The sequence below is a fragment of the Balaenoptera ricei genome, chromosome X (assembly GCF_028023285.1).
Source record: "Balaenoptera ricei isolate mBalRic1 chromosome X, mBalRic1.hap2, whole genome shotgun sequence".
In the NCBI taxonomy this organism is placed as follows: domain Eukaryota; kingdom Metazoa; phylum Chordata; class Mammalia; order Artiodactyla; family Balaenopteridae; genus Balaenoptera; species Balaenoptera ricei.
The window spans coordinates 102,183,940-102,207,785 of NC_082660.1; the positions used below are offsets into that span (position 1 = coordinate 102,183,940).

Sequence of the window (23,846 nt, forward strand, 5' to 3'; positions counted from 1 at the left end):
AAATTTGCAGGATTCAAAATTAATGCACAGAAATCTCTTGCATTCCTATAAACTAATGATGAAAAATCTGAAAGAGGAATTAAGGAAACTCTCCCATTTACCATTGCAACAAAAAGAACAAAATACCTAGGAATAAACCTACCTAGGGAGACAAAAGGCCTGTATGCAGAAAACTATAAGACACTGATGAAAGAAATTAAAGATGATACCAACAGGTGGAGAGATATACCATGTTCTTGGATTGGGAGAATCAACATTGTGAAAATGACTCTACTACCCAAAGCAATCTACAGATTCAATGCAATCCCTATCAAACTACCAATGGCATTTTTCAGAGAAACAGAACAAAAAATTGCACAATTTGTATGGAAACACAAAAGGCCCCGTATAGCCAAAGCAATCTTGAGAAAGAAAAACAGAGCTGGAAGAATCAGGCTCCCTGGCTTCAGACTATACTACAAAGCTACAGTAATCAAGACAGTATGGTACTGGCACAAAAACAGAAATATAGATCAATGGAACAGGAGAGAAAGCCCAGAGATAAACCCACGCACATATGGTCACCTTATCTTTGATAAAGGAGGCAAGAATATACAGTGGAGAAAAGACAGCCTCTTCAATAAGTGGTGCTGGGAAAACTGGACAGCTACATGTAAAAGAATGAAACTAGAACACTGCCTCACAACACCATACACAAAAATAAACTCAAAATGGATTAAAGACCTAAATGTAAGGCCAGACTCTATCACACTCTTAGAGGAAAATATAGGCAGAACACTCTATGACATAAATCACAGCAAGATCCTTTTTGACCCACCTCCTAGAGAAATGGAAATAAAAATAAAAATAAAACAACTGGACCTAATGAAACTTAAAAGCTTTTGCACAGCAAAGGAATCCATAAAGAAGATGAAAAGACAACCCTCAGAATGGGAGAAAATATTTGCCAATGAATCAACGGACAAAGGATTAATTTCCAAAATATATAAACAGTTCATGCAGCTCAATATTAAAAAAAAACAAACAACCCAATCCAAAAATGGGCAGAAGATCTAAATAGTCCAAAGAAGACATACAGATGGCCAAGAAGCACATGAAAAGCTGCTCAACATCACTAATTATTAGAGAAATGCAAATCAAAACTACAGTGAGGTATCACCTCACACCAGTTAGAATGGGCATCATCAGAAAATCTACAAACAACAAATGCTGAGAGGGTGTGGAGAAAAGGGAACCCTCTTGCACTGTTGGTGGGAATGTAAATTGATACAGCCACTATGGAGAACAGTATGGAGGTTCCTTAAAAATCTAAAAATAAAATTACTCTATGATCCAGCCATCCCACTACTGGGCATATACCCAGAGAAAACCATAATTCAAAAAGACACATGCACCCCAGTGTTCATTCCAGCACTATTTACAATAGCCAGGTCATGGAAGCAACCTAAATGCCCATTGACAGACGAATGGATAAAGAAGATGTGGTACATATATACAATGGAATATTACTCAGCCATAAAAAGGAACGAAATTGGGTCATTTGTTGAGGGGTGGATGGATCTAGAGACTGTCATACAGAGTGAAGTAAGTCAGAAAGAGAAAAACAAATATTGTATGTTAACGCATATATGTGGAACCTAGAAAAATGGTACAGATGAACTGGTCTGCAGGGCAGAAATTGAGACACAGATGTAGAGGACAAACGTATGGACACCAAGCGGGGAAAGCTTTGGGGTGGTGGTGGTGGTGGTGTGATGAATTGGGAGATTGAGATTGACATGTATACACTGATATGTGTAAAATGGATGACTAATTAGAACCTGCTTTATAAAAATATATATATATATATATATATATTATTCGTCATCCAAAAATAAATTAAAAAAATAATAATACAGTGATCACCAGGATACCCAATATTGAGCTTAAACCATAGAATGTTACCAGAACTTTTGAAACACCCTTTGTTCTCTCTTCAGTGTCCTCTCCCTTATTTTCTCCCAGAGGGGGTCGCTACTATAAATTGTATGCATTATTGGCATACATTTCTTTATATTTTTTTACATATATGCATCTATGAATAATATATAGTATTTTGTGCTTTTAAGCTTTCTGTAAATTATTATACTGTACATATGCTGCAACTTGTTTGCTAAATATTATATTTTTTGAGTTTCATCCATATTGATATCTGTAGCTCTAATATATTAATTTTCACTGCTAGATAATACTGTCTTTTATGAATATGTCATAATTTATTTAGAGTTGACCGTAGTGGCCTTAGTCCTTTGTTGCTTTCAGCTTACATATGCCTAGTTAAGTGGACTTATCAGTAATATCTAATTTTAAATAAATTCAACTTCACAAAATGGAAAAGTATCTTAACAACATTCTTGTGAAAAAAATCTTAGAGTTAACACAATACCAATAATGTAAGCTTAAATGAACAAACAGAACATTGCAGAGCTTATAATTCTATTCCTAGTAAAAACTTTTTGTCAGCTACAAAGCAATGTAAAAATATATAATATATATAAACAATATTAAGCATATGAAAACAATCAAGTATGAAAAGAAGTCAGGTTTAAAATTTCTACATTATAAAGAAGAATATTTTAAATATGGTTTACATCTGCTGTTATAAACAAAGAACTTGACTTACGTGTTTATTGTGTCTTCAGATAGTAGTATAATAGCATATAGTAACAATGATTGCCAAGCCATTTAAAAACTAAGCATGCAGAACATTAAAAATGGTAATAATAATTATAGTCATAATAACAATTTTTTATATCATTAAATAATATCATTTTTCTCATTCTTTTTAATTTCTGTTTTTGTCAGTTTTAAGGTACATAATGTTTAGTAAGGTAGAACGTGAATAATTTAGAAATAAATGTACATATTTATTAAGGAAACATGCTCAATTTTTTTCTGATAAGTGTGATAATCCACCTTGGACAGCAGAAAGCAGGCGGGACATGGCAGCCATCTTTGCTACTAGGGGGAGAAGGAGTCTACCATTTATAGGGGGAATTGACGTCAGGTTGGCTCATCAGTTACCAGGGAAACCAGCAGCTGGGGCAGGCAGCAAGCACGTAGGCAGTTACTAATTAAGCCCTATGATTAAGAGGATTGGATAGTCTTGTGAGTGAAGCAGGGACTGGTCAAGCAGGGAATGTACAGAGAGCAAGAGAACAGCCATCTTGAATGGCCTGATCATACAACTTTATTTCTTCAGGTGTTGCTCTTTAATCCAACTTCTCATGGTCTGCCATGTGAACACTTTTCTTTCAAGACTCAGCTCAAATTCTGCCTTTTCTTTGAAGGCTTTGAGTTACGTAGAGTTAAGTGCTATATTAGTATTATTGTTTCCATGTTACAAGCACTTAATGGAGAACATTTAATGTGTTTGTTCCCTTTTTGTTCCTACTATTGGTTTGGAATTTATATCTTTGTATTTTGTTTCTTTTTACTCATTACCATTAAATGTTTAACATGCGTACCTCACTTAACACGGTGTAATATTAACCAGTATTTCTACTCTCTTGAACAATACATGGTGCTTAGACTGCTGTAACTTAGAACCCTTGTCTCATTTCTTCCATATCATGCCCAGATTTTAGTTCCTCTTTGTTTTTATATCCTTTCAAGTTAGTTATTACGATTTCTGCTCTTGTTTTAGGCAGACATTGTTTCTTCAGATTTATCTACATGTACTTCTTTCTTTACTCATTGTTTATTCTTTTTGTTTGTCTGAATATATATTTGCCCTCGTTCTTGAATATTGGCTTAGCTGGATATAAAATTCTAGGTTAGTATTTATTTTCCTTAGCACTTAAGGTTATCATCCCTCTGTCTTCTGGATTCCATTCTTGCTGTTCAGAAGTCTGCTCTCATTCCAGTTGACAATCCTTTGAGGTTAATATGTCTTTTCTCATTAGTTGCTTTTAAGATCTCTTTGTCTTTGATTTTATTTAACTTCACTATGATTTTTTTCCCCTCCCCTCCATACTAAATGCTGATTGAAACTTGACATTCATCCTCAATACGAAGATAACCTTCTTTAACAAATTCTGGAAACTTGTCTTTGTTATACTTTATCCAACACTTCCATGAATTTTGTAGGGGGAGATATTTGAAGTTATATAATCTGCTTTATTGCCAGAAACTGAACTGATCTGTACAACATCATATTATACTGCAAATTTTGTTTAAACATTTCTCTTCTGCTAGACTATGAGTTCCTTTAAGGTGGGGAGGAGATAGTACCTCTTTTTGCATTCCTGGCACCTATTGTAGTACCAGGGGCATAGTAAGTTTCGATTAGTGTTAATTTAAGTGACAGTTATTGGGGGAATTTAAAGTAAAATAGTGCTTTTTCTGAATTATCTGAGTGTTTACAAGTCAAAGCAAGCTTGCTTTCTTGTCTGTTACTTGGGCCATTTCACTAATCATACATTTTATTTTGGCTATTAAGACTTTGTTTGAATTCCTTTTCTTCCCTATTTTCATCTCAATGTAACAAAATTGTTACCTGATTATAAGTAGAATTGATAGTTCCATCTCTATTTAATGATATATTTCAGCCTCATAGAGCAATCAAAACTTGTTATAAAACTTAATTGGCAAATTGCATCTTCATTTATTTTAGAAAGCAAAATGAGCACAAAATTTATCTTTAAAACAAACAAAAGAAGATAGATTTTAGAAGCTTCTTCTCATACCATTTGGTAGTTATTATCATGCACTAGCCTCTTCTTTAAAATTCTGGTGCTCCATGCATATATACAGATATTTCTGATAACTAGAAAAACTCATATTAGTATTTATTAGAAACAATACTTCCCTCTGCCAATGTGTTTGGAAGTCTATTACATCAAATGCCATTTGTTGAAACCAATGTCTAATGACTTCTCTTTATGATTCCATTAGCTGCTAAATGGAAATTATTCTTTGAAGTGAAAATAAGGAAATAAAATTCATGCATAGTAGCAGCTGATTCAGTACTGAATCAGGGTTTTAGCACATTTACAAAATCCATAAATATCTTCTAAATGGCTATATTTTCTAGAGCTCTAATAAGAAATTATATGATATAGATCTCTCTTTCATCATGTCAGTTAAGGATACATTATTTTCCAGGTGCTTTTCTCTATTTTCATCAAAATATGATATTTAATTTGAACTTCCATATGGGTGAGCAATTAAGAAACTGGCATTTGAATAGATCAATTTTTCTTATATTAAAGTTAAATCAGGTTACTTTATTTTCTTCAGAGGAAGAGTGAGAGAGTCGATGTGTGAGAACAGACATCATTTGTGAATTAACAAAATCTGACTGGGTTTATATTCTTAGCAGCAGAACCCATATAGAAGACACACTGAAACTGTAACTTTGGTCAAAACAATCACCTGCAATCTGTTTACAGAAAGACAAGAATGGCAATGACATAGCCATCGAAATAATTATATGATGGCAGTAGAATACAAGTTTAATCCAAAAGTATTTACTAAGCTCTTTCTATATGTCCAACATATTGTTAGCAGCGTGGGAAGACATAAAGTGGTTATTTCTCTGAAAGAGATTAAAGTTTCATTAGGAATGGAAAGAAATGTTAAAGCATGCATGTATGTATCAACTTAAGAGGAAATGTATATGATATCCCCTATGAAATTTCAGTGGATGATCATATCGAAGTGAGCTCATGCAGCTTGGAAAGGCTTCTTGGAAGAGGTAGCGACGTTAGCATGGCGTGAGATATCAAGAATGAGAAAGAGCTTAGTGCATTGAGTGCACAATTTGTGGAATTGTGTGGGTGAAGAAAAAACCTTTATGAAATGTAGAAATAGGATTCTCACTAGAAGTGGCAGTCAGGGCAGATTGTAGATGACTTTAAATGGCAAAATATGGAGTCAGAATGTAGTTAGTAGTCAATGATAAGCTGTTGAGGGTTTCTTTGAGGTTTTACTACATGATATTGTTAGGATTCCTTTGTTAAAACTCCTCTCACCTCAATCTCACAAAACAAAAATCTTTCTTTCTTAACCCTCCCTCTTTCACTCACCACTGCAGGACACTAAACAGGGAAGTTTTGAGTAGAGGGATGGGGCTTGAACAGAGAAAGAAGTTGAACCCAGGGCACTGGTAAGAGGGACAGGTCTAGATAACGCAGACCAGACCAGTCAGGGTCTTGGAGATCTAGTGAGTTGCAAGTGAGAAGCACATGAAAGCAGAGATCTAGAAAGAGAAGGGAAGAAAATTATACCACCTACTTCCCATCAAGGGAAAATAATTTACAATTTTTAGTATGAGTCCAGAGAATTGTAGTGCTTTCTTTATCTCAAAGAAAAGATCATCTTCCCTGTGGCACTTTGCCTCTCAGCTCCTTTATAATTTACATGAGTTATTCTTTTCTTTATTGTGGTAAAAAGACTTAACATGAGATCTATCATCTTAATGAATTTTAAGTGTACTGTTAACTATAGGCACTATATTGTACAGCAGATCTCTAGAAATTGTTCATCTTGTATAATTGAAACTTTATGCCCATTGAACAACCCTCCCTATTGCCTCCTGCTCCCAGCCTGTGGAAACCACCATTCTTCTCTTTGTTTCTGTGACTTTATATATTTTACCTCACATAAGTGGAATCATACAGTATTTGTCCTTCTGTGACTGGCTTATTTCAGTTGGCAAAATGCCCTCGTTTCATCCATGTTGTTGCATATGGCAGGATTTCCTTATTTATTTAATTTATTTTGTTTTTGGCTGCATTGGGTCTTTGTCGCTGCACGGGCTTTCTCTAGTTGCAGTGAGCGGGGGCTACTCTTCCTTGCGGTGCGTGGGCTTCTCATTGAGGTGGCTTCTCTTGTTGTGGAGCACGGGCTCAAGGCATGCAGGCTTCAGTAGTTGTGGCCTGCAGGCTCTAGAGCGCAAGCTCAGTAATTTTGGCACACAGGCTTTGTTGCTCCGCGGCATGTGGGATCTTCCCAGACCAGGGCTAAAACCCGTGTCTCCTGCATTGGCAGGCGGATTCTTAACCACTGCACCACCAGGGAAGTCCCATGATTTCCTTTTATTAAACTGAATAATATTCCATTTTATGTATATTCCACATTTTTTGATCCATTCATCTGCCAATGGACACTTAGATTGTTTTCATATCATGGCTATTGTGAATAATGCTGCTATATCACTTCGACGTGTTGATTTCATTTCCTCCAGATATATACCCAGAAGTGGGATTGCTGGGTCATATGGTAATTGTATTTTTAATTTACTGAGGATCTTCCATACTATTTTCCATAATGCTTGTACCAATTTACATTCCCACCTATAGTGTGTAAGGGTTCCCTTTTATCCACACCCTCATCAACACCTGTTAAAAGATTATATTTTTGATAACAGCCTTCCTAACAGTTGTGAGGTGATATCTCATTATGCTTTAGATTTCCATTTCCCTGATGGTTAGTGATGTTGAGTATCTTTTCATGCACCTATTGGCCATTTGTATATTTTCTTTGGAGAAATGCCTATTCAAGACCTTTGCTATTGAGTTGTTGGGGTTCATTGTATATTTTGGAGGTTATCCCCTTTTCAAATATAGGGATTGCAAATATCGTCTACCAAACCATAGATTGCCTCATCATTTTGTCGATTGTTTCCTTTGCTGGTCAGTATAACACATCTTCACATAAAATTTATTTTTCGAACATCCCGGGAAACACTGAGCACAACCTCTGGCATTTAGCATAATATTAGGAGGCTTTAGCCACATCACCTCCAATTTGTAGAAAGTTAATGAAAATTTAGGATGCAGATAGACTGTGAGTAAATTCTTAAATATAAATGAGATACATTATGAAATTGATTGGTTAAGATATATATCCCTTCAGAATTTGGCATCATATGTTACAGTATATTGCTATAGTATAACTTTGGAAACAGGTAATGGGTCTAATACATTTTAACAATAATAATCTCTGCATAATCATTAACTATGTGATTTTCCATTAGGAGTACAGGGCATAGGATTGGATATAACACTGGTTCCCAGAGCCTACTGTGAAAAGTTGAGGAAAGGGAATTAAGCATTTTTGTAAATCTTACTGCCACACAAATGAAAAAGCAATCTAGTTCCAGAGTAGGAAGCTCAACATACTTGTCACTCCATAATAGGGTCTGAAAGAATAGTTTCTGATATTTTCTTACTATTAAAGGATCTTCCTTGTAATGTACGCTTGTAGCCTGGACCCTAAAGGTAGTGTAAAAGCAAGCATCCAGCACTTTTCCTTTTTTATCTCTACTCCATTATACTAATTCCTCTCTCCTTCCCTGACTTTAACCCCTCTTTTCAGTCTTTTCACCTTTCTTTCTCCCTCCTTATTCTACTCCCCAGTCTCTTTATTCTCTCCTACTGCTTGCTATTCACTCTGGAAATACTTTACACATTTATCTTAACCTTTATGAAGGTAAAGGTGAAGAAACATAATCCCAATGAATCCTAAGAGCTAAAGAATTGCTTTTCAAGCAAAAAAGCACTGCTGTGACTTCCTTATAGATGGTTGTCTATGCCTGATCTAGAAGTCCTAGCATATAAAGAAATAAAATTTAACATTCAGTATAGAAAACTCAGATTGCTCAAACTTACCTTTAACATGCTTTTTTAAATGACTAAATCATCCACTGAGTAAAACCTCTCTTACTTCTGCCTCTTCTCGAAATCTCATGCCCACTTTTTTCTAACCAGGTAGGCCACAGACACAAAGGCATTGACTTTATTCTTTCAGCTTCTGAGAATGACTTTGTAAAACATCTCAAAAGGGTTAAAATTATAGTATCTGAAATCTGCCTGTAACAATGTTGCCTGATATGGTCTTTGGTTACTTTATTCACCTCTAATTTAATATAATGTAGCTATTATATTTTGCAGATAGTCTTCATAGTACCTATAAAATAATATTAGAACATATGCTCTGAGAAAATTTGCTCATGTGAGGGGAGGAATAAAGTAGGTGGCAAACTTTCCAGGCATGGTCACCCAGAGTAAAATGTCTACAGCCAGATTTATAGAAATTCAGAAGTCAGTAGATAAACACTAAAGCTGTGATAAGAATTTATTTTTTACAAAGGAAAAGAATGGCAATAACAGTTATATTTTTCCCCAGAGCACTTTACAATACATTCTTTTTCTGTATCAAAACCCAGTGAGGGAGATTGTTATAAATGCTTAAAATGCTTTTTCAAGTGGAAAGCAGCAAAGGCCCTTCTTATATCCTAAAACTTGAACTGAAAACTCTCAGGGGGTTTTGTCAAAGTTATATGAAACTGAATTAATATGAATAGGAAGTGAGTAGTGTTCTCAAATCTCACTGATCCAACTCACATAGTTATAAATCTTGAGATTGAGTATCTCAGAAGAAGCTCCAGAAAAACACTCCTATTTTTTAATCAAAAAAGAAATGCATTATAGAGGCTTTTTCTAACATGGACATTTCTAAGAAAATATTTACTCCCATGTGTGGAGATAAAGGTGGCAACCTGCAGGGCCTGCTTCTCTTTCTCTGACCTCAGCTTGGTTCAATGCCTTTAGAGACCTGTCAGGAATTAGCCTTCAGGGTACCTCCTGAAATTTTAGCGAGTTTACCTGAAATAATCATTCTGCACACCATGTGTGGTGCTTTATGGAAATATAAATGCTAAATGAATTTGATTTTCAATTTGTGAACTTTTCTCTAGAGCCCTTTTATCTTTGGGTTCCAAGGCACTGAAGATATTGCCTAGGGGAAACAAACACCTATGCTGCTACTTATCATACATAACAATGTTGCTTAATTTTTAAAAAATCTGACTCTCTGAGCTATCAGCTAGTGACTATGTGTGTACAGTTATTGTTCATCAGAAATTCTTATTGGGTAAATGAATGGTAATGGTGACACAGGACTGTTTCTGGGGCTAATCTAATTCTACCATTCATTCATTTGTTTATTCAGCACCTACCATGTGCCAAGCCCCGTGTTAAGCATTGGAGATGAAGCAGTGAACAAGTCATTTTCAATATCTTGTGATGCTTGTAGTTTCTTGGAGGCTACAGGCAGTAAATATGTGATTACAATAATGTATGATGAATGTAATGCTAGGGGAATGACAGGGTGCTATGGGAGCATACAATCAAAGGGTTAATCAAATCAAATACTCTTAACCTAGTCTAGAGTAAATAAATATATCCCTGAGGAAGGGATGTTTAAGATAAAACCCAAAGATAAAAAGAAGCTAGTTAAATGAAGAAGGGTCTGGAAAAACATTTCAGGTAGCAAGAAGAATGCGTGTAAAAATCTCCAGGCAAGAGAGAACATGACATTCTCTAGGAACTGAAATCTATCATATATGGCTGTAGTGTGTATTGTGATATAAAGAATTTCAAGAGGTAGTTAGAGGCTAGATTATGCAGGAAAACGGGAAGTTTGGGCTTTTTCCTACCACTAGCTGCTTTTGTGGTTGTCATCTCTCTGACAAGAGTATGTATGTTTAATGACTTTGCAGCTACTTTTTATGAGGGCTGTACGGGGGCTGTCAGACAGTGATCTACTCTAATGATCATCTTGAGTAATATTTCGCTAACTTCATTTTTTACGGCTGATTTCCTTTTAAAAGAGGATTTGATAACCAGGTTATTAATTGCTATATATAAAGTAAACTTCAAACCTTGGAGATCTTTAGTAAAATTTACTCATTCATCTTCCCATCTCAAAATTAATATTTCTGTTTGTATTAACATACCTTAAAAGAGTGCTTATGGCATGCACACACAATATTTAAAATCTTTTACTTCTGACATTTGCCTATAATTTGGCCATTCTATTATGTGTAAATGATAAAAAACCTAAATATTCTGTATGAGGTAATTAGTCACCAGCAGGTGAGAATACAGTTATTATTCTTTTAGCTGAACATTGTCTTGGTAAATTGAAGACTGGTTACTTATATTGCACCAGTCTTAAAAGTAAAGGGGTAATTAACACACAAAAATCAGTTGTATTTCTATACATTAGCAACAAACAATCTAAAAAGGAAATTAATAAAAAAAATTCCATTTGCAATAGCGTCAAAAAGAATCAAAAAGAATAAAATATTTTAGAATAAATTTAACCAAACAGGTGCAAGACGTGCACACTAAAAACTACAAAATATTTCTGAGAGAAATTTTAAAAGACCAAGACAAATGGAAAGATATGTTCATGGTTTTAAAAACTTAATATTATTAATATGGCAATACTATTCAAAGGGATTTACAGATTTAATGCAATTCCTATCAAAATCCCAACAGCACATTTTGCAGGAATTGTAAAGCCAATCTTAAAATTCACATGGAGTTGCAAGTGACCCTGAATAGCCGAAGCAATCTCTATAAAGAACAAAGTTGGAAGATACACGCTTCCTCATTTCAAAACTTACTTACTACAAAGATACAGTAATTAAAACAGTATGGCACTGGCATAAAGATAGACATATAGATGAATGGAATAGACTTGAGAGTACAGAAATAAACCCATACATCTATGGTTAATTGATTTTTAACAAGGGTGGGAAAAAATACCAACTTGAACTAACAGTGCTGTGACAACTGGATACCCTGCACAAGAATGAAGTTGGATCCCTACCTAATGCTACATATAAAAAGTAGCTCAAAATGGATCAAAGACACAAATATACAATTCCTAGAAGAAAATGTAGGGGTAAATTTTCATGACCTTGGATTTGGCACTGGATTCTTAGGTAAGACACCAAAAGCACAAGCAACAAAAGAAAAAAATAGACAAATTGGATTTCGTCAAAATTATAAACGTTTTGTGCCTCCAAGGACATTATCAAGAAAGTGAAAAGACAACCTACAGAATGGGAGAAAATATATACAAATCTTATATCTAATAAGAGTCTAGCATCCATAATATGTAAAGAACTCTTAAAACTCAATAACAAAAGACAACACAATTTAAAAAGTGGACAAAGAACTTGAATAGAAATTTTCCCAGAGAAGGTATACAAATTGGCAACAAGCACATGAAAATAATATTAGTCATTAAGGAAATGCATATCAAAACCTTGATGAGATACCACTTGATACCCACTATGATGGCAATAATAATAATTTTAAAAATGGAAAGTAAGTGTCATTGGATAGGATATGGAGAAAATAGAACCCTCATACATAGCTGTAAATGTAAAATGTAAAATGGTACAGCCGCAGTGGAAAACAATTTGACAGTTCCTCAAAAAGTTAAACATAGAATTATCATGTGCCCCAGCAGTTCCACTCTTAGTAATATACCTCCAAGATTTGAAAACAGGTAATCAAACATATACATGAATATTCCTAGTGAACTTTTAAAATAGCTGAAAGGTGGAAACAACTAAAATGTCCATCAAAAAAAAAAACTGATGTCAGGACAGAATCAACTCACAGCAAAAGCTTTGTATTTTCTCCCTGAATATGGCTTGTTTTTCCATTCTCTTAACAACTTATTTCTTAGAGTAAAGGTTTATAATTTAAGGAAGTACAATTTATCATTTTTTCCCAGTTAAGGATTTTTGCCTTTGTACTGTAGATAAGAAAATTTTTTCCTAACCCAAGGTAAAAAATATTTCCACCCATGTTCTTTCCTAGAACAGATATTGTTTGAGGTTTTACTTTTAGATCTATGATACACTTTGAGTAAATTTTTATATATGGTGCAAGGTATAACTCAAGGTTTATTTTTGGTATGTAGATGTCAGATTGTTCTAGTTCCATTTGCTAAATTCTGCCAAATTTTGATAACCTCTATTTTCAGTAGGACCTTGTTGTTTATCCATTCTATATATAATAGTTTGCATCTGCTAATCCCAAACTCCCAATCCATCCCTCCCCCACACCCACTCCCTTGGCAACCACAAGTGTGTTCTCCATGTCTGTGAATCTGTTTGTGTTTCATAGATAAGTTCATTTGCATCATATTTTAGATTCCAGATATAAGTGATATCATATGGTATTTGTCTTTCTCTTTCTGACTTACTTCACTTACTATGATAATCTCCAGGTCTGTCCATGTTGCTGCAAATGGCATTATTTCATTCTTTATTTTTTTAACATCTTTATTGGAGTATAATTGCTTTACAATGGTGTGTTAGTTTCTGCTTTATAACAAAGTGAATCAGTTATACATATACATATGTCCCCATATCTCTTCCCTCTTGCATCTCCCTCCCTCACACCCACCCTATCTCACCCCTCTAGGTGGTCACAAAGCAGCAAGCTGATCTCCCTGTGCTATGCGGCTGCTTCCCACTAGCTATCTATTTTACGTTTAGTAGTGTATATATGTCCATGCCACTCTCTCACTTTGTCCCAGCTTACCCTTCCCCCTCCCCGTATCCTCAAGTCCATTCTCTAGTAGGTCTGCATCTGTATTCAGATCTTGCCCATAGGTTCTTAATGAACTCTTTTTTTTTTTTTTAGATTCCATATATATGTGTTAGCATACGGTATTTGTTTTTCTCTTTCTGACTTACTTTACTTTGTATAACAGTCTCTAGGTCCATCCACCTCACTAAAAATACCTCAGTTTTGTTCCTTTTTATGGCTGAGTAATATTCCATTGTATATGTGTGCCACATCTTCTTTATCCATTCATCTGTTGATGGACACTTAGGTTGCTTCCATGTCCTGGCTATTGTAAATAGAGCTGCAATGAACATTTTGGTACATGACTCTTTTTGAATTATGGTTTTCTCAGAGTATATGTCCAGTAGTGGGATTGCTGGGTCATATGGTAGTTCTATTTTTAGTTTTTTAAGGAACCTCCATACTGTCCTCCATAGTGGTGGTATCCATTTACATTCCCACCAACAGTGCAGGAGGGTTCCCTTTTCTCCACACCCTCTCCAGCATTTATTGTTTGTAGATTTTTTGGTGATGGCCATTCTGACTGGTGTGAGAGGATATCTCATTGTAGTTTTGATTTGCATTTCTCTAATGATTAATGATGTTGAGCATTCTTTCATGTGTCTGTTGGCAATCTGTACATCTTCTTTGGAGAAATGTCTATTTAGGTATTCTGCCCGTTTTTGGATTGGATTATCTGTTTTTTTTTAATATTGAGCTGCATAAGCTGCTTGTTAATGGTGGAGATTAATCCTTTGTCATTTGCTTCATTTTCAAATATTTTCTCCCATCCTGAGGGTTGTCTTTTCATCTTGTTTATGGTTTCCTTTGCTGTGCAAAAGCTTTAGGTTTCATTAGGTCCCATTTGTTTATTTTTCTTTTTCTTTCCATTTCTCTAGGAGGTGGGTCAAAAAGGGTCTTGCTGTGATTTATGTCATAGAGGGTTCTGCCTATGTTTTCCTCTAACAGTTTGATGGTGTCTGGCCTTACATTTAGGTCTTTAAACCATTTAGAGTTTATTTTTGTGTATGGTGTTAGGGAGCGTGCTAATTTCATTCTTTTCCATGTAGCTGTCCGGTTTTCCCAGCACCACTTATTGAAGAGGCTGCCTTTTCTCCACTGTATATTCTTGCCTCCTTTATCAAAGGTAAGGTGACCATATGTGTGTAGGTTTATCTCTGGGCTTTCTATCCTGTTCTGCTGATCTATATTTCTGTTTTTGAGCCAGTACTATACTGTCTTGATTACTGTAGCTTTGTAGTATAGTCTGAAGTCAGGGAGCCTCATTCCTCCAGCTCCGTTTTGCTTTCTCAAGATTGCTTTGGCTATTTAGGGTCTTTTGTGTTTCCATACGAACTGTGAAATTTTTTGTTCTAGTTCTCTGAAAAATGCTATTGGTAGTTTGATAGGGATTGCACTGAATTTGTAGATTGCTTTGGGTATTATAGTCATTTTCACAATATCTATTCTTACAATCCAAGGACGTGGTATATCTCTCCATCTGTTTGTATCATCTTTAATTACTTTCATCAGTGTCTTATAATTTTCTGCATACAGGTCTTTTGTCTCCTTAGGTAGGTTTATTCCTAGATATTTTATTCTTTTTGTTGCAATGGTAAATGGGAGTGTTTTCTTAATTTCACATTCAGATTTTTCATCATTAGTGTATAGGAATGCAAGAGATTTCTGTGCATTAATTTTGTATCCTGCTACTTTACCAAATTCATTGATTAGGTCGAGTACTTATCTGGTAGCATCTTTAGGATTCTCTATGTATAGTATCATGCCATCTGCAAACAGTGATAGCTTTACTTCTTCATTTCCAATTTGGATTCCTTTGATTTCTTTTTCTTCTCTGATTGCTGTGGCTAACACTTCCAAAACTATGTTGAATAATAGTGGTGAGAGTGGGCAACCTTGTCTTCTTCCTGATCTTAGTTGAAATGCTTTCAGTTTTTCACCATTGAGGGTGATGTTGGCTGTGGGTTTATCATATATGGCCTCTATTATGTTGAAGAAAGTTCCCTCTATGCCTACTTTCTGGAGGGTTTTTATAATAAATGGGTGTTGAAATTTGTCAAAAGCTTTCTCTGCGTCTATTGAGATGATCATATGGTTTTTCTCCTTCAGTTTGTTAAGATGGTGTATCACGTTGACTGATTTGCGTATACTGAAGAATCCGTGCATTCCTGGGATAAACCCCACTTGATCATAGTGTATGATCCTTTTAATGTGTTGTTGGATTCTGTTTGCTAGTATTTTGTTGAGGATTTTTGCATCTATGTTCATCAGTGATATTGGCCTGTAGTTTTTTTTCTTTGTGACATCTTTGTCTGGTTTTAGCATCAGAGTGATGGTGGCTTCGTAGAATGAGTTTGGGAGTTTCCTCCCTCTGCTATATTTTGGAAGAGTTTGAGAAGAATAGGTGTTAGTTCTTCTCTAAATGTTTGGTAGAATTCTCCTGTGAAGCCATCTGGTGCTGGGCTTTTATTTGTTGGAAGATTTTTAATCACAGTTTCCACTTCAGTGCTTGTGATTGAAGTCTGTTCATATTTTCTATTTCTTCCTGGTTCAGTCTCGGAAGGTTGTGCATTTCTCAGAATTTGTCCATTTCTTCCAGGTTGTCCATTTTATTGGCAAATAGTTGCTTATAGTAATCTCTCATGATCCTTTGTATTTCTGCAGTGTCAGTTGTTATTTCTTTTTCATTTCCAATTCTATTGATTTGAGACTTCTCCCTTTTTTCTTGATAAGTCTGGCTAATGGTTTATTAATTTTTTTTTTCTTCTCAAAGAACCAGTTTTTAGTTTTATTGATCTTTGCTATCGTTTCCTTCATTCTTTTTCATTTATTTCTGATCTGATCTTTATGATTTCTTTCCTTCTGCTAACTGTGGGGTTTTTTTTGTTCTTCTTTCTCTAATTGCTTTAGGTGTAAGGTTAGGTTGCTTATTTGAGATGCTTCTTGTTTCTTAAGGTAGGATTGTATTGCTATAAACTTCCCTCTTAGAACTGCTTTTGCTGCATCCCATAGGTTTTGGGTTGTCGTGTTTTCATTGTCATTTGTTTCTAGGTATTTTTTGATTTCCTCATTGATTTCTTCAGTGATCTCTTGGTTATTAAGTACTGTGCTGTTTAACCTCCATGTGTTTGTATTTCTTACAGATTTTTTTCCTATAATTGATGTCTAGTCTCATAGCGTTGTGGTCGGAAAAGATACTTGATACAATTTCAATTTTCTTAAATTTACCAAGGCTTGATTTGTGACCCAAGATATGATCTATCCGGGAGAATGTTCCATGAGCACTTGAGAAGAATGTGTATTCTGTTGTTTTTGGATGGAATGTCCTATAAATATCAATGAAGTCCATCTTGCTTAATGTAACATTTAAAGCTTGTGTTTCCTTATTTATTTTCATTTTGGATGATCTGTCCACTGGTGAAAGAGGGGTGTTAGAGTCCCCTACTATGATTGTTTTACTGTCGATTTCCCCTTTTATGGCTGTTAGCATTTCCTTTACGTATTGAGGTGCTCCTATGTTGGGTGCATAAATATTTACAATTGTTATATCTTCTTGGATTGATCCCTTTTACATTATATAGTGTCCTTCTTTGTCTCTTGTAATAGTCTTTATTTTAACGTGGATTTTGTCTGATATGAGAATTGCTACTCCAGCTTTCTTTTGATTTCCATTTGCATGGAATATCTTTTTCCATCCCCTCACTTTCAGTCTGTATGTGTCCCTAGGTCTGAAGTGGGTCTCTTGTAGACAGCATATATATGGGTCTTGTTTTTGTTTCCATTCAGCCAGTCTATGTCTTTTGGTGGGAGCATTTAATCAATTTACCTTTAAGGTAATTAATATGTATGTTCCTATTACCATTTTCTTAATTGTTTTGGGTTTATTATTGTAGTTCTTTTCCTTCTCCTGTGTTTCCTGCCTAGAGAAGTTCTTTTAGCATTTGTTGTAAAGCTCGTTTGGTAGTGCTGAAATCCCTTAGTTTTTGCTTGTCTGTAAAGGTTTTAATTTCTGCATCAAATCTTAATGAGATCCTTGCTGGGTAGAGTAATTTTGGTTGTAGGTTTTTCCCTTTCATCACTTTAAATATATCTTGCCACTCCCTTCTGGCTTGCAGAGTTTCTGCTGAAAAATCAGCTCTTAACCTTATGGGGATTCTCTTGTATGTTATTTGTTGTTTTTCCCTTGATGGTTTTAATATTTTTTCTTTGTATTTAATTTTTGACAGTTTAATTAGTATGTGTCTTGGCGTGTTTCTCCTTGGTTTTATCCTGTATTGGACTCTCTGCACTTCCTGAGTTTGATTGAATATTTCCTTTCCCATATTAGGGAAGTTTTCAACTATAATCTCTTCAAATATTTTCTCTGCCCCTTTCTTTTTCTGTTCTTCTTCTGTGACCCCTATATGTCGAATGTTCGTGAGTTAAATGTTGTTCCAGAGGTCTCTGAGAGTGTCCTCAATTCTTTTCGTTCTTTTTTCTTTATTCTGCTCTGTGGTAGTTATTTCCACTATTTTATCTTCCAGGTCACTTACCCGTTCTTCTGCCTCAGTTATTCTGCTCTGGATCCCTCTGGAGAATTTTTAACTTCATTTATTGTGTTGTTCATCCTTGTTTGTTTGCTCTTTAGTTCTTCTAGGTCCTTGTTAATCATTTCCTGTATTTTCCCCATTCTATTTCCAAGATTTTGGATCATGTTTACTATCATTCCTCTGAATTATTTTTCAGGTAGACTGCCTATTTCCTCTTCATTTGGTCTGGTGGGTTTTTACCTTGCTCCTTCATCTGCTGCATATTTCTCTGTCTTCTCATTTTGCTTAACTTTCTGTGTTTGGGGTCTCCTTTTTGCAGGCTGCAGGTTCGTGGTTCCCATTGTTTTGAGTGTCTGCCCCTAGTGGGTTAAGCTTGTTCAGTGAGTTGTGTAGGCTTCCTGGTGAAGGGGACTGGTGCCTGTGTTATGGTGGATGAGGCTGGATCTTGTCTTTCTGGTGGGCAGGACTGCATCTGGTGGTGTGTTTTGGGGTGTCTGTTAACTTATTATGATTTTAGGCAGCCTCTCTGCTATTAGGTGGGTTTGTGTTCCTGTCTTGCTAGTTGTTTGTCATGGGGTGTCCAGCACTGGAGCTTGCTGGTCGTTGAGTGGAGCTGGGTCTTAGCGTTGAGATGGAGATCTCTGGGAGAACTCTCACCAATTGATCTTACGATGGGCCAGGAGGTCTCTGGTGGACCAATGTCTTGAACTTGGCTCTCGCACCTCAAAGGCTCAGGCCTGACACCTGGCTGGAGCACCAAGACCCTGTCAGTCACACGGCCATCTGGTCATCACGTTGTGGCCTAACACCTTGGCAACATATGACTCTCTATTTACTTTCTTGATAGTGTCCTTTGACTTGCAAAACTTTTAATTTTGATGAAATTAACTTATCTATATTTTCTTTTATTGCTTGTGCTTTTGATGTTGTATTTAGGTATTTATTGACTTATCAAATATTACAAGTATTTAAGTCTATGTTTGCCTCTAAGAATTCTGTGGTTTTAGGTCTCACTTTAAATCTTTGATCCAATTTGAGTTAATGTTTGTAAACAGTTAGGCAGGTTTCCAAATTAATTATTTTGCCTGTGGATATCCAGTTGTTTCTACACCATCTGGTGAAAAAACTATTCTTTTCCATTTAATTGTCTTGACACTGTTGTTGAAAATCAATTGACCATTAATATGAGAGTTCAGTTCTGAACTCTTGAATCTATTCATTCATTCTATCTATCATTCTATCATCTATCTATCTATCATCTATCTATCATCATCATCATATATATATCTTATATATAAAAAAAATATATATATACATCAAGATACTATATCTCTGTGTGTGCATGTGTGTGTATCTTTTGCCAGAACCATATTGCTTTGATTATTTTGCCTTTGTAACAATTTTTGAAATTGAGAAGTATTAGTTCTCCACTTTTTTTTTTTATGATTGTTTTGGCTACTTGGGGTCCCTGGCAATTACATGTGACTTTTCTTATCAGATTTCCATTTCTGAAAAAAAAAGCTATTGGAATTTTGATAGGAACTACAAGGAAAGTGTAGATCAATTTGGAAGAATTGGTGTCTTAACATGTTAACTTTTCCAATTCATGAACATGGAATATCTTTGTATCTATTTAGTTTATCATTAATTTATTTTATCAACTTTGTAGTTTCCAGTATAGAAATCTTGCACTTACTTGGTTAAATTTATTTCTAAGTATTTTATTTTATTTATTCCAATGTAAGTGAAATGGTTTTCTTAATTCATTTTCAGATTGTTCATTTCTATTATAAAAATACAACTGAATTTTGCATGATGATCTTGTATAATGCAGCTCTGGTGAACTTGTTTATTATTTCTAATATGATTTTGTGAATTGTTTAGAAGTTTTATACAGATCATGAAGTCAGCAAATAGAAGCAGTTTTACTTCTTCCTTTCTAATCCGGACATCTTTAATTTACTTTTCCTTGTGTAATTACCCTGGCAAGAATTTCCAATACAGTGTTGAATAAAAGTGGTGAGAGAAGGCATCTTGTACTGTTCCTGGTCTTGTGGGAGTATGCTTTCAATCCTTCGCCATTAATTATGATATTAGCAGTGGGTTTTTCATAGATGTCCATTGTTAGAATGAGGACGTTCCCATTTATTTCTAGCTTTTTTCTTTTTATATTCTTTTTTTTTTTAACAGTAGGTCCTTGTGGTTATCTATGTCAAATATAGCAGTGTGTACATGTCAATCCCAAACTCCCAATCTATCCCTCTCCCCACCCTTTCCCCCGGTAACCATAAATTCATTCTCTAAGTCTGTGAGTCTGTTTCTGTTTTGTAAATAAGTTCATTTGTATCATTTGTTTAAGATTCCACATAAAAGTGATATCATATATTTGTCTTTCTCTGTCTGACTTACTTCACTTAGTATGATAATCTCCAGGTACATCCATGTTTGCCACAAATGGCATTATTTTGTTCTTTTTATGGCTGAGTAATATTCCATTGTATATATGAACCACATCTTCTTTATGCATTCATCTGCCAATGACACTTAGGTTGCTTCCATGTCTTGGCTATTGTAAATAGTGCTGCAATAAACATTGGGGTGCATGTATCCTTTCAAAGCATGTTTTTCTCCAGATATATGCCCAGGAGTGGGATTGCTGGATCATATGGTAGCTCTATTTTTAGTTTTTAAAGGAAACTCCATACTGTTCTCCATAGTGGCTGTACCAATTTACATTCCTACCAACAGTGTAGGAGGGTTCCCTTTTCTCCACATTCTCTCCAGCATTTATTGTTTGTAGACTTTTTGCTGATGGCCATTCTGACTGGTGTGAGGTGATACCTCTTTGTAGTTTTGATTTTCATTTCTCTAATAATTAGTGATACTGAGCATTTTTTCAAGTGCTCTTTGGCCATCTGTATGTCTTTTTTGGAAAAATGTCTATTTAGATCGTCTGACCATTTTTTGGTTGGATTATTTGTTTTTTTTTTGGATATTGAGCTGTATGAGCTGTTTGTTTACTTTGGAGATTAATCCCTTGTCAGTCTGCAAATATTCATAAGCAAATATTTTCTCCCATTCTGTGGGTTTTCTTTTCATTTTGTTTATGGTTTCCTTTGCTGTGCAAAAGCTTTTAAGTTTAATTAGGTCCCATTTGTTTTTCTTTTTTGGTTTTTATTTTCATTACTGTAGGCAGTGGATTGAAAAAGATCTTGTTGTGATTTATGTCAGAGAGTGTTCTACTTATGTTTTCTTCTAAGCGTTTTGTAGTATCCAGCCTTACATATAGGTCTATAATCCATTTTGAGTTTATTTTTTTGTATGGTGTTAGGGAGTGTTCTAATTTCATTCTTTTACGTGTAGCTGTCCAGTTTTCCCAGCACCACTTATTGAATATACTGTCTTTTCTCCATTGTATATAGACGTACTTTTGTGTGCGTGTGTGTGTGTGTGTGTGTGTGTATTGCAGTTATTTTCTTGTTGTTGAGAACTGTAAATTTTGAATAGTATAATGTGACAACTCTGGATATGGAACCCCCTGGCTTTGTTGTCATTACTGTTTGTTGTTGCTGTTGTACCTTGTTGTGGCTTAGTAACTTTCCTGAACTAATTCAATAAAGTCTGTATTCTTTTTCAAGTGTGGCTACTGAAATCTCTGCTTGGTTAGCTTAATAGTCAGTAATGATTGGACAGGTATTTAATTAATTCTTTGGAATCAATAACTTTCCCAGTTTTTGCCAGGAGGCTTTGTGTATGTGTGTTGGGGCATACCAATGATCAGGCAGGCAGTTGGCAATCCCACCTTTATCCTTCACTGCCTGATTGTGCATAACCTCAAGGTTAGCCATATGTGAGTGCTTAGTGCCTTCTCAGTTCTTTCCTGAGCATACACACAGCCCTTCATATGTACATGGACTTCTATATTCCCAAGAATTTGTTTAAACTTTTCAACACCCTTATAAACATAATCCCTATCTTTTCTTTTTAAGATTTTTGGTTAGCTTGTTGTTTACTCCAATTGTTATCAGCACCACAGGCAGTTGTGAAGTTAAACAATCACCACTGGTTGTCTTTCACAGACATTCCCAGGAAAAAAGCTGCTTTCTACTGGGTGACCTCTGGGTCAGGTCAAATAAAGAAAAGCCTTGTGAGTGAGATTTTTCAGTGAATTGCCAGACAGATCCAATCGTATCAACTAACTGGGAATTGGCCTTTGGAGGAGGTCCTACCCTATTCTGCCCCCTTCAGTGGCTACTAGACTGCTGGTTTTCACCATGATTGTAGAGTAATGGTTTTCAAGGCTACCTCAGGGCTGAGAAGAGGGGGACAGGAGTAGGGCAGGTTAAGACACCTAAAGATTCGCTATTTTTACTGAAATTTAGCTTCTTCTCTTGAATAAACACTCCCTCGATTTTTGCAAGGCTTTCGTTAATTTCCTAAACTATTGAAAATGCTGATTTTGATAGTTTTTTTTTTTTTTGCAGATGTTCTTGTTTTTCTAAGGAGAGCATTAATAGGGGTCCTTACTGTGCCATTCCTGCTGCCATCACTCCTATTTCTTGGTTTCTTTTATTTATTTATTTATTTATTTATGTGCAGTTGATTTACAATATTATATGTTGATTTCTAATTCAATATGTTTGCAGTCATAGAACTTACTCTTTATGCTTTTGATTCTTCTAAATAGCATCTCTAGCAATGCTATTTCTCTCAAAGTGTACTTTGTCTGATATTCACCTGGCACACTAGTTTTCTTATTGTTAATGTTTCATACTGTGACATTTTCCACACGTTTACTCTCATCCTATCTGTGTCTTTATATTTAAAGGTGTTTCTATAAACTCCATATAGTTATGGTCTACTTTTTTAGTGTATCTCATGATCACTTTTTAATTACAGTGTTTAATTCATTTATACTTAATGTAATCATCTATGATTCAGTCTATTACCCTGGTATTTATTTTTATTTAATCTGTCTATTCTTTCTTTCTCTTTCCTTTCTTATCTTCCTTCTTTAGCATTTCCCATGTGTTTAAATAACATATTATTTTACTTTCTCTATTTACTTAATTTTATGATTTCATATTATTTTACTGGTTGTTAGAGAAATTACGATATCTATCTTGAACTTATTACAAGATATCTTCAAATAATTTTATGCCATTTTATGAAAAATGAAGTACCTTACAAAAGGATAATTCCATTTAGAACTTCCTTCCCTTTGTGTCATCAGAGCCATGTATTTTGCTAATTTATTTTATTTATTTATGTTATTTTAATAAACCCCTAATAAATAGTTACTTTTTCATTTTGAGTTAATAATCTTTTAAAAAATGTAATACACACCTATATAATATAGAAAACAATTAAAAATTTTTTGTCATTACTCACCTGTTAACCCTTTCTTCTGTTTTTCATTCCTTCCTGCAGATCTGGATTTTCATCAGGTTTCATTTTCATTTAGCCTGAAGAGCTATTTTTCAGAATTTATCATATTGTATGTCTGGTAAAGATGAATTAACTCAGCTTTCGTCTGTCTAAAATATATTTACTTTGCTGTCATATGTGAAGGACATTTTTGCTGAATATAGAATTCTTGATTGGCAGCTTTTTTCCCTTAGGACTTTACAAACACATTGCTCTATTTTGTTCTGTGCTTGGTCATTTGTATCAGTAATTCAGCCAGCATTCTTGTCATTATATCCTTTTATATAATTTGTCTTTTTTCCCACTCTGATGGCTGTTAAGAACTTTTTAATCTTTGGTTTTAAGTAGTCTAGCTGTGAAATGTTTTAAGTGTGGGCTCCTTTTATTTATCTTTTATGAATTTAGCTGAGATTCTTAGTTCTGTGGTTTGATACCATTTATCATT

The 23,846-nt window shown here is 34.9% G+C and overlaps 1 long non-coding RNA gene across 5 annotated transcripts in view; it reads left to right on the forward strand.

Moving 5' to 3' along the window:
- LOC132357290 (uncharacterized) overlaps positions 1-23,846 on the forward strand; it is a 927,280-nt gene that overhangs the window by 283,318 nt on the left and 620,116 nt on the right. The gene's annotated exons all lie outside the window — the stretch shown is intronic.